This window comes from Mauremys reevesii, linkage group 8, assembly GCF_016161935.1.
Source record: "Mauremys reevesii isolate NIE-2019 linkage group 8, ASM1616193v1, whole genome shotgun sequence".
Taxonomy (NCBI): Eukaryota; Metazoa; Chordata; order Testudines; family Geoemydidae; genus Mauremys; species Mauremys reevesii.
The window spans coordinates 14834697-14850182 of NC_052630.1; the positions used below are offsets into that span (position 1 = coordinate 14834697).

Sequence of the window (15486 nt, forward strand, 5' to 3'; positions counted from 1 at the left end):
CTTTTAGGCAGGGCCGCCCGGGGGGGGGGCAAGAGGGGCAATTTGCCCCAGGCCCTGGGCCCCACAGGGGCCCCCACGAGTTTTTCGGGGCCCCTGGAGCGGGGTCCTTCACTCGCTCCAGGGGGCCCGGAAAACTCTTGTGGGGCCGGGCCCAGGAGCTTCTTCCGCTCCCGGTCTTCACTGGCGGGGGGTCCTTCTGCTCGGGGCAGAAGGACCCCCCACTGGCGAATTACTGCCGAAGCGGGACCCGCCGCCGAAGTTCAGCTCGGTCTTTGGCGGTAATTCAGCAGTGGGGGGTCCTTCCGTTCCAGGACCCGCCGCCGAAGTGCCCCAAAGACCCACCGTGGGAGCCCCCTGCCGCCGAATTACCGCCGAAAACCGGGCTGCACTTCGGCGGCGGGTCCCGCTTCGGCAGTAATTCGGCGGCGGGGGAGGGGCCCCCGCCATGGGTCTTCGGGGCACTTCGGCAGCGAGTCCCGGAACGGAAGGGCCCGCCGCCGCCGAAGACCCCAGGTCCCCGGAATCCTCTGGGCGGCCCTGCTTTTAGGGCTAATCCAGGTTGACCCCAGGGATCTCTTCTTTTGTTTCCTAGCCCCAGCCCTGTCAGAGTTCATACAGTAAAGAGATGAAGAATTTTCATGTCAGAGATCTGTATTTCCTTCTTCCAGAATTTAGGTTGATGGGAGAAGGTTCCTTGCACATAGCACCTTTATGGGTATGAGAGGGCCATTAGTAGGGTGACCAGATGTCCCGCTTTTATAGGGAGAGTCCCGATATTTGGGGCTTTTTCTTATATAGGCTCCCCCCACCCCCTGTCCTGATTTTTCACACTTGCTGTCTGGTCACTCTGGCCATTAGCCCAGTCTTTTTATCGTGATTCTTCACAATGGCCCACTTCGTTTTGATAGTCCTCTTTGAGGGGTGGGAGAACCACTGCTCTTGCCTGAGTTCACAAGTTCAGAGCAGGCATTTTTTACAGTTATAAAGCAAAACTTACATATTACCTTATTGCATGGGATACCTACATTACAAGTAAGAGTAATATATGCAGCAACTTACAAGCATTTCATAGAGTCTAAACACATCCTTACAAGTCTAACTATCTTGAACAATACTAACATACAGGGGAGCTGGTCTGGTTTCCAGGTATGAATATGTCAGTGCTCAGCGGACACCTACAGCATTGTCAAGAGCTTGCACCTGGTCAACCAGAATCACAGCCTCATAATAAATAAGGGTAGCAAATACAAGCCTATAGTTCTGTGGGAACATGAAAATTAAGACATCTATCCTGCAGACACTTACAAATGTGCTAACTTTAGCTCAGTAATAAAGTTAAGCACATGTGTAACTGTTTGTAGGATCAGGGCCTAACTGTGCCAGTCAGCCACCCTATTATGTGTCTGTTTTATATTAATGACATTATGATAAAAAAATGCAGTGATTAGCGTTTAATGTACTGTATTCTATGCCAAAAAAAGTTCTCTAGATTAATGAGTGTGAAAAATACCTTTGCCTTTGATTTCAGAAATATTCTCTAGTATGTAAAACGTGGTCAATATATTTTTATTTTTCATAGAATCATAGAATATTAGGGCTGGAAGAGACATCAGGAGGTCATCTAGTCCAATCCCCTGCTCAAAGCAGGACCAAACCCAACTAAATCATCCCAGCCAGTACCAGGTTTACCATGGTGCCAGTGGCGCCATGGCCCAGGCCCAGAGTCAGAAGGGGCCCTGGCCAGCCCGATCCCCCAGGCAGGGCGCTGGGCAGGGGGGAAGGGACACGCTGGCAGTGCAGGGGTGGGCGGGCCAGTGTGCGTCTAGCAGTTGTGGGTTTGTAAACAGCGCCCTTGTGCTGGGCTAGTGGTGCCACTCCTACTGCGCTGTGCCTCATTGCCCCCAACCGGCCCCTCGCTCTGCGCACCACCCCCCATCACATGCCCTATTTCCCCAACAGGGGCCCACAAATATGTTTGGCTCTGGGCCCACAAAAAGTTAATCCAGCCCTGATCCCAGCCAGGGCTTTGTCAAGTCGGGCCTTAAAAACCTCCAAGGATGAAGATTCCACCACCTGCATAGATAACCCATTCCAGTGCTTCACCACCCTCCTAGTGAAATAGTGTTTCCTAGTATCCAACCTAGACCTCCCCCCACTGCAACTTGAGACCATTACTTCTTGTTCTGTCATCTGCCACCACTGAGAACAGTCGCACTCCATCCTCTTTGGAACCCCCCTTCAGGTAGTTGAAGGCTGCTATCAAATCCCCCCTCACTCTTCTCTTCTGCAGACTAAATAACCCCAGTTCCCTCAGCCTCTCCTCGTAAATCATGTGCCCCAGCTCCCTAATCATTTTCGCTGCCCTCCGCGGGACTCTCTCCAATTTGTCCACATCCTTTCTGTAGTGGGGGAACCAAAACTGGACACAATACTCCAGGTGTGGCCTCACCAGTGCCGACTAGAGTGGAATAATCACTTTCCTCGATCTGCTGGCAATGCTCCTACTAATACAGCCCAAGGGCACACTGCTGACTCATATCCAGCTTCTCGTCCACTGTAATTCCCAGGTCCTTTTCTGCAGAACTGCTGCTTAGCCAGTTGGTCCCAAGCCTGTAGCGGTGCATGGGATTCTTCCTTCCTAAGTGCAGAACTCTGCACTTGTCCTTCTTGAACCTCATCAGATTTCTTTTGGCCCAATCCTCCAATTTGTCCAGGTCATTCAGGACCCTATCCCATATCTACCTCTCCCCCCAGCTTAGTGTCATCTGCGAACTTGCTGAGAGTACAATTCATCCCATCACCCAGATCATTAATAAAGATGTTGAACAAAAGTGGCTCCAGGACTGACCCCTAAACATCGAGCCGTTGATCACTACTCATTGAGTAGAGTAGAGTATCATTTTTAATTATGATTGGAGAAAAAAATCCACAAATTATTCATCTCACACTGTAGTTAGTGTATGTAAAGCAATATTTTTATTTATGAAAATAAATCATGAATACAGAATTCATTTTATAAAAATGCTAACTCAAAACTATTCCAAACAAAATTTTAGATAAAACTAGTACATCCAAATTAAACATTAAATTTATATAATTATTATTATTATTCTAATATAATATTTGTATTGCAGTAGTGCAAAGTCTTAGGATGAGAGCCCCATTGTGCTAGTTTGTGTACAAACAAATACAAAGACATAGTCCCTGCCCAAAGAGCTTATAATCTAACACAGTTTGACCATCAATATTACTCTGGAATTAAATAAAATATATACATTCTGTTTCTACAATAAATATGTTGACATAAATATACAATTGTTGACATAAATATACGGTAACAGTGGTTTTCAACCTGGGGTCTAAGATTTCCAAAGGGGTCTACACCTCAATTTGAAATTTTGTAGGGATCCTCAAATGAAAAAAGGTTGAAAACCACTGTGTTATGACATTGATACAATAAATATAATGAGCCCTAATGGGTGCCATAGAAATGCAGTTGGGCCCTTATTCAGGAAAGTACATTGACATCAATGGGAGTTAAAGGTAAGTATTTTCTGAAGTGCTTTCGTGAGTTGAGGCCAGTTTTTATTATCTGTTTTCAAAGATGTCAACAGACAGAACTCTGAATTCGACCATCTAATATGAATTTTAAATAATTTTCATTTACAGGATTTAATTTTGACCATTTAAAAAGATACTAAATACTATAGTACCTCAGGAAAGAATAAGATGGAATTCATTATTTTAGTTGCCCCTTTCATTCTGTAACATAGTTTGAATGCTCTGGCTTTATATAAATATAAAGGCACCCTCTAAAATAATAAAATAAATACATAAATACATAAATAAATGCACTATACATTTAAGTTACAAACATTTGGTATGTTTTAGATATTCACATTAACGTTGTGTGTGTTTTTATGTATTTCCATGGTAATTTTGCAATATTTTCTTAATACTTAATCATGTGTTACCTAAAACATACATCCAACTAGAATGTGTTGCTCATCTCAGTTCATTGCGATTTAATGCAATTAAATTCATTCAGTCTTTCAAAGAACCTTCTATAGAAGCGCAATGCCCTCATCGGTCCTGCTTCTGTTTTCACACAGTTTTTAGATGGATTTACCTAGAAAAATTAAAAAGTTAATATTTGTGCTTGCTATAAACAGTCAACGTTTTTTAAAAAAGGAAACATTAGTTGAAACAAAAAAGCAGCATAAATTATGAATGACATTTTGTTCAATGTAAATTTTTCAGTAAGGAGAGAGAAATCATCTACATAAGTGAAGAAAGAAAATAAGACCTTGGAAAAACAGGAATGTTTCTTTTTGGTTTATTTTGTGTGTCTGTTTCATGGGTTTTAGTTGACTATCATGTGTTTTTGGTCTTTTAGCTAATCTCAAGTACATCTTTAGTTTAAAATCTAATACATCTTTTAGGGGACTAAGGGTTTGATCCAAACCCCATTAAATTCTATGGGATTATTCACATGCCTAAAGCTAAAAATGTGCAAAAGTGCTTTGCTGGATGGGAGACAGAGTGCTCAGTACTTTTCAGGATCAAGCCCCTAAAGAGTTTACAATGATAGTTGAGGACAAGATGGAACAGGTAGGAGAAACAAACAAATGGGGGCGAGAGAAGAGGCTGGTCAAACAGTGATATAAATATGATTTTTTATAGACTAGCTGTCTGCACAATTTGTAGGTACAGAGGATGAAATTCTGTCCCTTTGTAGTCAACCGGAATTTTACCATTGAGTTCAAAGGGGCCAGAATTTTGTCCAGATTTGTTTTGGTTTTATTAATGCAGACAAATAAGCAGACCTGTAGTAGTAATCTCAGGTTTCCGCCTGTGTAACCATTATCAGAAACATACCAATAAACTTACTTTATCTCCTTTCTCTAATCTATGCATCAGCTGCTTCATATTGAGTCGCATCAGATGAAGACATTCCTTCGCCTTTGGCTCATCGTTAAATTTTTCTGTTAATTTTTCCAGATGTTTCTCAGTATTACTGAGGTAATCATGAGCACATTTGCACTATAATATAAAACAATGACAAAATTATATTCTACTCAAACAAATTAAATATTAATCACTCACACACAACTCAGTAACCAACTATATGCACTGCAGTTCACATGCTAGACAGAATATAGCCTCAAATCTGCAAAGATTTACCATGTGTGATTAACTTTATGCACATAAGTAGTTCCATTAAATTCAATGAAACTACTCACATGCAGAAAGTTAGGCCAAGGAGTAAGTATTAAAAGGATCAGGGCTTTTGAGGCTCAGTCTTGCTCCTACTGAAGTGAATGTCAAAACTCTCATTGATTTCAGTGGTAATAGGATCAGATTTTTCATGGCATTATTTAACAATTTATTGTCCTCAACATTATTGGCATATTTAATGACCCTGGAAGTCTACAACCATTCAATTAAAATGTAACAGAATTAATAATAATTAATGGAAATTTTTTAATATACTTGTATCTCAGATGATAATTAAACCTTTCAAATATATAAACTGCATTTAATCTACAGTAGTCTATGTTAATATAATCTTTCTACTAAACTACGGCACATATTGTCTACTGTCACTGAGTTCTCTTCTTTTTAACAGTGTGTTACAGATAAATATCAATAATTTGCATTAGGTGGACTTCCATAATATGAAATAATTATAACAATTAAAAAAAACTTACCTCATAATTCTTGGAAGAAAGTATTGGAAGAAAGATCTAAAATTTAAAAAAAGGAATATTGTAAACAGATACTTTTACATGTACATTGCCATTGTTCATTATCTCTAGCTTCATATCATCTTCATCTACATTTCTATTTCTGAACTTCCTTTGGGGAAGCAATTGCTGCATAGACTTCAGAAAAGGGTTCAGCACGCACTACCTTGAACATTCAATTGTAATAAACAAGAAACCATATCTGTAAACCAGAGTTGAAAGCCGCGAACACCAACTTTATGCTACAATGCAAAAAAGCAAAAGACAATGGAGGGGGAAACTTAATGGCCCACCTGTTTTTTTGTCAGATTCAGAAAATCTTCCAAGTTTTCTTTAAATTCGTCTATCTCATTGCCCGCAGAGAGTGATAGGCAACAACTCAACAAGAACAAACTGAGAAACAGCATTTTCACTTCTAGGAAAGCTTATATTTGATTCATGCATTTTTGACATCAGAACCTGTTTATATATACTCACCTACACCTTGCATATTAAATTAGCTGTGTATGATAAAGGGAAATTTTTCTCATATAGGAAAAGGTACAAGTACTAATTATTTTACATATTGTGGGAGGCCTCACTGTGGGAGACGGGGGTTTCCTTTCACTCTGACATCAAAAAGGGAAAAATACCTTTGCAGATAAGATTTGTCAAGATACCAAAAAACTGTTACAAAGGAAATGGGAGTATTCCTCATGCTGTTAAATATAGATGTGTGATTCGGCTCTTGCTTTCACATCACAGACGTCACATTGGAAACCTGGACACCTGGGGAATTCTTGGGTTTGGTTTATTTTAGATGAGATCCTCCATTCAATGGGAGATTTGATTGCTGGATCAGTTGTAAAGCTGGTATTCTTCCTCTTAAATAATAATAGCTCATTTTAAACACCCAAGAATCTCTGAGCATTTTATAAACTTTACTTTATTAACCCTCATCCTTTGTGAAAAGTACTAAGTATTATTAACCTTACAGATGGAGAAACCAAAGCACAGAAAGGGTGAATTGACCAAAGTCAATTAGCTAATCCATGATAGAAATAAGTGTAGAAACTAGCAACCAAAACCCCTACTTTCCCTAAAATGTGTGTGTAGAGAAGTCTTTCAGTTTTTTAAGGGAAGGTGCATGTGCTGAAAAATCAGTGGAGTCTGCATAAAGAACAAAAACTACCTTAATATATTTGCCAAGTGTTTATTAGAAGACAAAAATTGGTCATAAAAAACTTGCTAAAAAAGATTAAACACACACCTCCGAACAACAGGATAGAAGATCCACCTTCTTTCTGTACTACAGAAGGTACTCTGAACTTTTCCCTACTTTATAGAGCCCTTTTAAGGCAACAGAAAATGTATGTCACATAAACAAGTCAGCCCTCCATACAGAGGCAGAACTTATTTTCCGGATACCATATTAATTTTATGAATATGGTGGCTAAAAATATTTAAACGTAAAAGCTATGTTTTTGACTCTCATGATTAATTCTGAAATTCAGCAAAATAAAGATTCACTGAAGCACAGAAACTCATTCATTGAATGAAAAGACCTTTTGGAATTCTTAAAGATAGGAGTCATTGCCTACACCATTGTCCACAAATAGGATATCCTAGGCTCAACTAGAGGTAGAGGGACAAAAAGAGGCAGCAGTAAGTTTGAGCAACTGGCAAGGAAGATAGAGATCAAAAATATTTTCTCTGGTTAGAAGAGATTTCCTTTTCCTACAGTGTAGAGCTGAAACAGTAATTGGTGTTAATTATTTATTTTAATATTACAAATAAAATAAAATGTTTCTTCCAGACAAATGGGGAACAGGTGCTATGTCACACTTTATTATTATTTATCATCATCATCTGGATTACAGTAGCATCTACAATGTGCTAAGTGCTTTCCAGACATTTAAGATGCTTGCCCCAATTTGCTTACAATCTAAGATGACTAGCATTACATGGGGCTTGTGGGGGAGGGATAAAATGTGCAATATTTTTGAATAGATATAAACTAGCCTTCTATCTATCCATCATCAGCTGACAGTTTCTTGTAGGCATCATGATAACAATGGGTCTTGAAAAAGAATTTGAAAGAAAAGAGGGTTGTGGCATTATGGGTTCATAATGAGATGGTGTGGGAAAAATATGCAAAGACAGCTGTGGAACATGAATTTCTGTGGACCTCTTCTCCCATTATGATGTCTCTAGCCTATAGGGAGAAAATCCACATCTAAGTCTTTAATTGTCCATATTATTTAGTGCAAATGTGTGGTTGTTACAGCTTTCAGGCCATACTCATCATTGTGGCAGTCTGAAATTAGGGGCCACAACTCCACATTAATGTCTTGATATGACTACAAATCTGTTCAGCTTTTTGAACTAAAAACATTTCTGGAAATCTGAGCTCTGTTCTGAGTGCCAGCCAAAGGAGACTGCTCAAGAATAACGCAATGTACTCCCACTGTCTCATCCCTCAATGACTCCTATACTGAGTTAGATACTAAGCTGGATGTTCATTGAGAGATAGTAAATTGTCATTCAGAACAACAGAAAATGCTAGAATGGATAAAGTCTCTCATGAAAGAAACCTTGGTAGGAGATTATTAAAGACAGACTCTCATCAAAAAGCAATGAGGAAAAACTGTACCCCGGGAGAAAACAGAGAGACAGCAAAGTTATCTGGCTATACCGAAAGGAGGACAGGAGACATTTGATATGGGTTTAATCAGGCTGCAACTTTATTATTAGATGTCTGGGACTACCTGGCAGATAAAAATGTACAGTGCAGATAACTCCACGTTTATTCCATAATTACCTGGAGGGCTTCCACCAGCTTCCCCTCGCTTTCCATCCAGGTCCCCCCAGCCAATCCATTGCTGGGACCTTACCATCCACCCCATCTCATAGGAGGGTTAAGATGGGCTATAAGGGGGGTTGGCTCCTGGCCATATCAATCATGGGAATCCCCAACCCTGTTCATACCTTTAACGAACACCTCCTTTTTAAGTCCTTTTCCAAGCCATTTATCTGGTCACCATATACCTTCCCTTTGGAGTACCAGCACTGGACATCCACCCTACATTTATAGAATGAGTTGCAACATACAGCCTACCACCCTTCATGCCATGCATGAACCTGCTGAGGGGAAGGTGAAAAAACCGCAACTGTACCTATGCCAATATGGTGGTTAGGAAAAAAATTCCTTCCCAGTCTCCATAAAAAAGGGATGGCTAGAGTAATGCCCACAGCAGGTCTTGACCAAACCTGGTATTTCACCACCTAAAGGGGAGGGAAGGTAGATACAGCCTCAGCCTGCTCTGTGTAAAAGGGGGCTTCAGGCACAGGGCTGCCCCTTTTAAATTCTTCATTCCCAGGGGATAAGTCAGCAACCACACTGACCCCTCCTCCCCTTTTGCAGCAGTTTTCCTCTCTCCCCACCCCCAGCCATAAAGCACTGTTCCCTTCATTTGACCAGCCAGACAAATCCCCCCTGCCACTTAAAGGTGTGGTGCGGTCAATGGCATTGCGTTATATAGCAACCAGATCATGACTGGATAGTAATGACAAATAGGCACAAGGGATCAAGCCCCAAACATAGCATGTAACCCTGTTCTGTGTGTGTCATACCTGCCCTTGACAGTTAATGGGTCTGATTTTTACTTACACTTGGCTTGGCAGAATTCAATTTTTATTTTTTAGCATTTTTTATATTTTTATCAATTTAAGTGTTTGTAGTTGTATGAAATTATGGGGTGGTCAGACAGTGGGGCCAGTCAGAAAATAATGATTTAATGACAGTAGATGTTGAAATTCAAAAAGTTTAAGCTTTATAATCATTAAAACACAAACTGTCATCACATGTCAAAATATACAAAGTAAATATCCTTAAACTCTAAGAAATTCTCAAGCAGTATTTTTCTTACTTTGCCTATCTATGAATTTTGATAATTATCAATGGAAATATTTTTCATTGTTTTATGTGTGTGTGGTGAAATAGACATTTAGAGATAAAAGTCTAATACTTCAAAGCCTATTCAAACTCCATGAATACCTTTTCACTATCACTCACAATGATTTCATCAGTGGAGTTATCACTGGACTAGGCTCATAGCCATTGCCTGAATTACCAGCTACAAAACTAGTCTCTGGTCAGAACTCATGATGAGGTCTAAACCAACTTCATCTGTCATTTATCTGTCAATCACTTAAACCAGAGATGAGTCTGATGGAAAGTACAGATTCAGAAAGTTTGGGGATGTTTAAATGTAAAAGGTTGGTCCTCCCATTGTAGAAATAAGGACCAGTTGCAAAACTCAGATCCAGCTTAAGATTTCAAACCTTAAAGGATGTTGAGATCCAGGATTTTAGTTCAGGTCCATCTCTAGAACAGATCCAAAGTAAATTAAATGTATGTAACAAACTATATTCATGAAATGTTAAGGTTACAAGTTCAAACACCAAAAAGTTAGCAAATGCAAAAGGTAAAATTTGTAGAGGTACCCAGAAAAGCACAGAAGAGGTCTAGGGACTTTTAGCCACCCAGAAAATGGGTGAAGCTCCTTGCAATGGGGCCGGGGGTGCATCTCCTCCTTTTCTCCCCATTGTGAGCAGGGTCAGATCTGAAAGTTTTGATAGTGACTTGAACTCAGTTCTTTATCCTAGCAACCCTTAACAGTAACCAGCTGCCTCACTGCTTCAGTATCTGCCACTGATCTAAAGATTGACAAACACATTAGCAGATTGTTACTGTTACGACTTCTCTAGGTATAGCTCCTATTTTGTGTTTTATATATACATATTTGCTCACTAAAAGTGGAATCCAGATCATTCCGTAGTTATGACAGTCCAATATAGACTGCTGCTCATATGGAGAGTTCATTGTTATTTCTTGATTTGTTCTGTTCATGTGAGATAAATAATTCAAACTGAAAGTATCTGTTAGCTGTTTGTGTACAGGAAAACATCTTAGATTCACCTGCAAAATTCTATGGGAGGGATGAATTTTGTGGCAATAAAATTACATGGGGGTCTTGACTAAGATATTTAGCAATTCCCCTTTGGATATATCAGGAAGCAACTTTTAATTGTTTCTAATTTTCTTGTAATTTAGTTGGGTGTGTGTTTGTTTTCCAAATAAATAAATATACTAGTTTTTTTAGTGAGGACTAGACACAGAGAAAATTTGAAGTTGTTTTTGTTCAGTGATTTTGTTCAGTGATGAGCAACAGAAATCTTAATTTTTTTCAGTGGAAAAAGTTGCTGAAGTGTTTTTGTTTTATTTCCTTCTCCAATAACCCAAACATAGCTCCATCTTTTTCTAAAACATCATTTTTGGGCTGAGATCATGAAAAAATTCAGCCCACAAGAAGACTTTCAGAAAGTTACGAACAACTGAAAACAGCAATTTGTAATAGAGGTGTTATTGCAACCACAATTAAGATTACCATACTGGACCAGACCAATGGACTCTCTAGTCTGGTATCCTATTTCCAACAGTGGCTGATACTAGCATCTTCAGAGGAAGATGTAAAATCTACATGATAGACAATTATACAACAAAAGCAGCAAAGAGTCTTGTGGCACCTTATAGACTAACAGACGTTTTGGAGCATGAGCTTTCGTGGGTGAATACCCACTTCGTCGGACACTTTGCTGCTTTTACAGATCCAGACTAACACAGCTACCCCTCTGATACTTGACACCAATTATACAATAGTGTGCCTATGAGGAAAATATTTCCCTACTTAAGGTGGTTAAGAAAAGGCTATCTATCTAAGTTTTCATACTGCAGTAGTGGTATTTTAGCACCTAAATAATACAGTAATTAGTGTTAAATAAGGATGTAAGAGACAGATACTTGTACTAAAACATGAGGGTTCAGATCCCTTATAATTATTTATTCTCTGTAATGTAACTGAAGGTATTCTTAGTCCATCTTGTTTAGGTTCTTATGCCATGCCCACCACCATGACATTACTCATCTAAATGTTTGATCCTTTTTTGAATCCTATTAAATCCTTAGCTTCAATAACACCCCATGTCACTGAGATTAATACATTAATTGCACAACACTAATCTCAAACACTATTTATTTTCCAGGTAGATTTAATGGACAGGTTGTTTTTGTCCCTAAAATTAAATTTTAAAATAATAATCCTACAGTAAGATACATTGCTATATTGTATCCTAATCCTACAATAAGCACTAATATTTTAAATGGGATTTTATGGCTTTTGTATGAATTTATAGACTTCTTATTCAAATTCATAAATTGCCAACTCATACAATACTGTTTAGACTACAACCTGTAACCATTTCCTGGCTCAAGGTTGTCACTGAGGGAGAGCAGCTGCATGGCTTACACTGACATCAGCGTCATGGTACAACCGCTGCTCTGCCACGGATGTGCAAGCCCAGGCCATGAATGTAGAAAAAAGTCCCCTCAAACACGCACAATTACCACGAATATGGTTGGGATTATTTTGCCATGTAAGGTGAATAGCTCAGCTCTGATGGAACTCTTACCCACTAACCTGGAAGATCATTTATCTTAGGTTTTAACCAGAATAATTATCTTGACAGTATTGAAGTGCTGAATAGGGTAAGTGGGTTTAAAAATAAAAACAAAAGACTGTTCTTACTCCTCTTTGGTTTGATCACTTGTACTATATGTACTATAATATAAAATTATGAGCATACAACCTCTTAGTTTAGGTAGACTTTCACAAAAAGGAGGGACTGTGCTGGATTCTGAAACTGGACAGACTAGAGAATATTCTGATCTCTAATGGGGGTGTTCCATAACCTAGGGCCAAACGCAGATAACATCTAGCCTTCATTTTTTGAGCATTGGCAAACTTCTCTGGTGTCCCTGATGTGTGAGGTAGTCTTGGGGAGTGGGGGCTGTACATGATAAAATAATCTAGTTTCAGCCTATTAAGGACTTTAAAGATTTGGACCAAAAATTAATATCAACCAGCATAGAATGCAGAGCACTTGTCCAATGTATTCCTTGTGGCTCGCCTCACTCATTTTGGACAACCCAAAGTTTTTGCCTGGCTGTGGTTGCTAAAGCCAAAGTAGTGAGAGTTCAAGCCTAGAGGTGACTTGACATCAGGGAGGCAGCATGTACTGATCTAAAATAAATTAGTTATTTAGACTGCTTTAATACACCTATTCTCAGATCTTCGGAGCTGGATTAAATAACTTCTTTCAGTAAAGAGCACCCGCAGCCCAGTCAGCCCCTATCAGTAACCCAAGGATGGCCCACAGTCAGGTGACCAAACTGCTGTGGAAAGCTGGTTAAGAAATTGTAGTTTTGGTGGTAAAAAATATTTTTCACAATTTCTCATGATTTTTTTTCTGTTGTTCTTTCATCTCCCCTTTCACTTCTTCCCTCTGACCCCCTATTTCCCATGGTGACTTGGAAAAAGGGGGAAAAGAGGGAAAGAAGGGAGTGAAGGAAGAAAGGAGAGAAGGGAGATGGGGACTGACAGAACAAATGGACAATTCAGAGAACAACAAAAATTTCCCAACAACAATTCATTTAGAAAAAAGAGCATGGGGGAGGGAGGGGGCGGAGGGAATGTTTAATGAAAAAGGTTGACATATTGCTATATCTTGTATTGTTCCCTGAAGATCATCGGTGGGGGCAGGGGGAGAGAATGAGGTAGTTACGAGGGGAACTGGGGGGCTGAGGTAGATAGGGAAACTGATATAGGTATGCGGCAGATGGGGGTCTGAAGAGGGTATCCTGTGGAGGCTGATATGCGGGGATCTGAGATGGGTTACTGGGGTTTGATATGGGCACGGGAAAGATGGGGTTCTGAGGTGGGTATGAGTGGTTGATACAAGCATGGGTTATAACGTGATATAGTGGGGGTCTGAAGTGGGTGGGGCTGATATAAATGTGGGGGTCACTGGGGCAAGGGGGTTTGATATGGGTATACTAGGGTTTGATATGGGCATGGGGATGATGGGAGTCTGAGGTGGGTATAGTGGGGGGTTGATATGGGCATGAGGAAGATGTGGGGTGTGTGAGGTGGGTATAGGGGGGCTGATGTATGTGTGGGGGTTGCTGTGGGGAAGGGGCTTGAGATGGATATACTGGGGTTAGATCTGGACATGGGGATGATGGGAGTCTGAGGTGGGTATGGGTGGTTGATAGGGGCACAGGGTAGAGGGTCTGAGGTGGGTATTGGAGGGGCTGACATGGGCACGGGGTGAAGCAGTCTGAGGTGGGTATAGTGGGGGTTGGGCGTAGGCATGAGGAAGATGCAGGGTGTGTGAGGTGGGTATAGGGGGGCTGATGTAAGTGTGAGGGTCGCTGGGGGGAGGAGTTTGATCTGGGCATGGGGAAGATGGGGTTCTGAGGTGGGTATGGGTGGTTGATAGGGGCACAGGGGAGAGGGTCTGAGGTGGGTATTGTGAGAGGCTGACATGGGCATAGGGAAGATGCAGGGTGTGCGAGGTGGGTATAGTGGGGGGTCGGACATGGACATGAGGAAGATGTGGGGTGTGTGAAGTGGGCATGGGGGGGTTGATATGGGCATGAGGAAGATGTGGGGTGTGTGAGGTGGGTATGGGGGAGTTGATATGGGCATGAGGAAGATGCGGGGTGGGTGAGGTGGGTATAGTGGGGGGTTGGGCATGGACATGAGGAAGATGTGGGGTGTGAGAGGTGGGTATAGTGGGGGGTTGGGCATGGACATGAGGAAGATGAGGGGTGTGTGAGGTGGGTATAGTGGGGGGTTGGGCATGGACATGAGGAAGATGTGGGGTGTGAGAGGTGGGTATAGTGGGGGGTTGGGCATGGACATGAGGAAGATGCGGGGTGTGTGAGGTGGGTATAGTGTGGGGTCGGACATGGACATGAGGAAGATGTGGGGTGTGTGAGGTGGGCATGGGGGTTGATATGGGCATGAGAAAGATGCGGGGTGTGTGAGGTGGGCATAGTGGGGGGTTGGGCATGGACATGAGGAAGATGTGGGGTGTGAGAGGTGGGTATAGTGGGGGGTTGGGCATGGACATGAGGAAGATGTGGGGTGTGAGAGGTGGGTATAGTGGGGGGTTGGGCATGGACATGAGGAAGATGATGGGAGTCTGAGGTGGGTATAGTGGGGGGTTGATATGGGCATGAGGAAGATGCAGGGTGTGTGAGGTGGGTATAGTGTGGGGTCGGACATGGACATGAGGAAGATGTGGGTGTGTGCGGTGGGCTTGGGGGGGTTTGATCTGGGCATGAGGAAGATGTGGGGTGTGTGAGGTGGGTATGGGGGGGTTGATATAGACATGAGGAAGATGCGGGGTGTGTGAGGTGGGTATAGTGGGGGGTTGGGCATGGACATGAGGAAGATGTGGGGTGTGAGAGGTGGGTATAGTGGGGGGTTGGGCATGGACATGAGGAAGATGTGGGGTGTGAGAGGTGGGTATAGTGGGGGGTTGGGCATGGACATGAGGAAGATGTGGGGTGCGGCAGCGTGAGGTGGGTAGAGGGCGGGGAGGCTGATTCGCTAGCGGGAGGGTGTCTGAGATCGGTGTGGGAACCATTGGTGCCTGGCTAACTAGGCAGCGGGCCCGGGTGGCCGCTGTGGGGCGCATGGCCCGCACAGACCTGAGGGGAGGCCGCGCGCTCAGCCCGGGCACAAGCAGCTCAGGCGGGCGCGCTCCCTTCTTGAACTGGGCGGGGCCGAGCTCGCTCGCGCTGGAGGGCGGGCAACTACCAGCGTGAGCGGCGCTGCGGCCTGTTGTGAGG

At 42.0% G+C, this 15486-nt stretch overlaps 1 protein-coding gene and 1 long non-coding RNA gene across 2 annotated transcripts in view; one reads left to right on the plus strand and one right to left on the minus strand.

Moving 5' to 3' along the window:
* Positions 1 to 4958: 4958 nt before the first annotated feature.
* LOC120370405 lies at positions 4959 to 15400 on the minus strand. Its single transcript, XR_005583728.1, has 3 exons — positions 15346 to 15400; positions 5712 to 5747; positions 4959 to 5043 (listed from the first exon to the last, which is right to left on the minus strand). It is a non-coding gene; the product is annotated as an uncharacterized LOC120370405 (long non-coding RNA).
* The window catches only part of RAD50 (RAD50 double strand break repair protein), a 45098-nt gene continuing 44962 nt past the window's right edge, over positions 15351 to 15486 (plus strand). The window contains exon 1 of the mRNA XM_039485030.1: positions 15351 to 15485. The gene's annotated coding sequence lies outside the window, so the exon portion shown is untranslated. The remainder of the gene's footprint in view (position 15486) is intronic.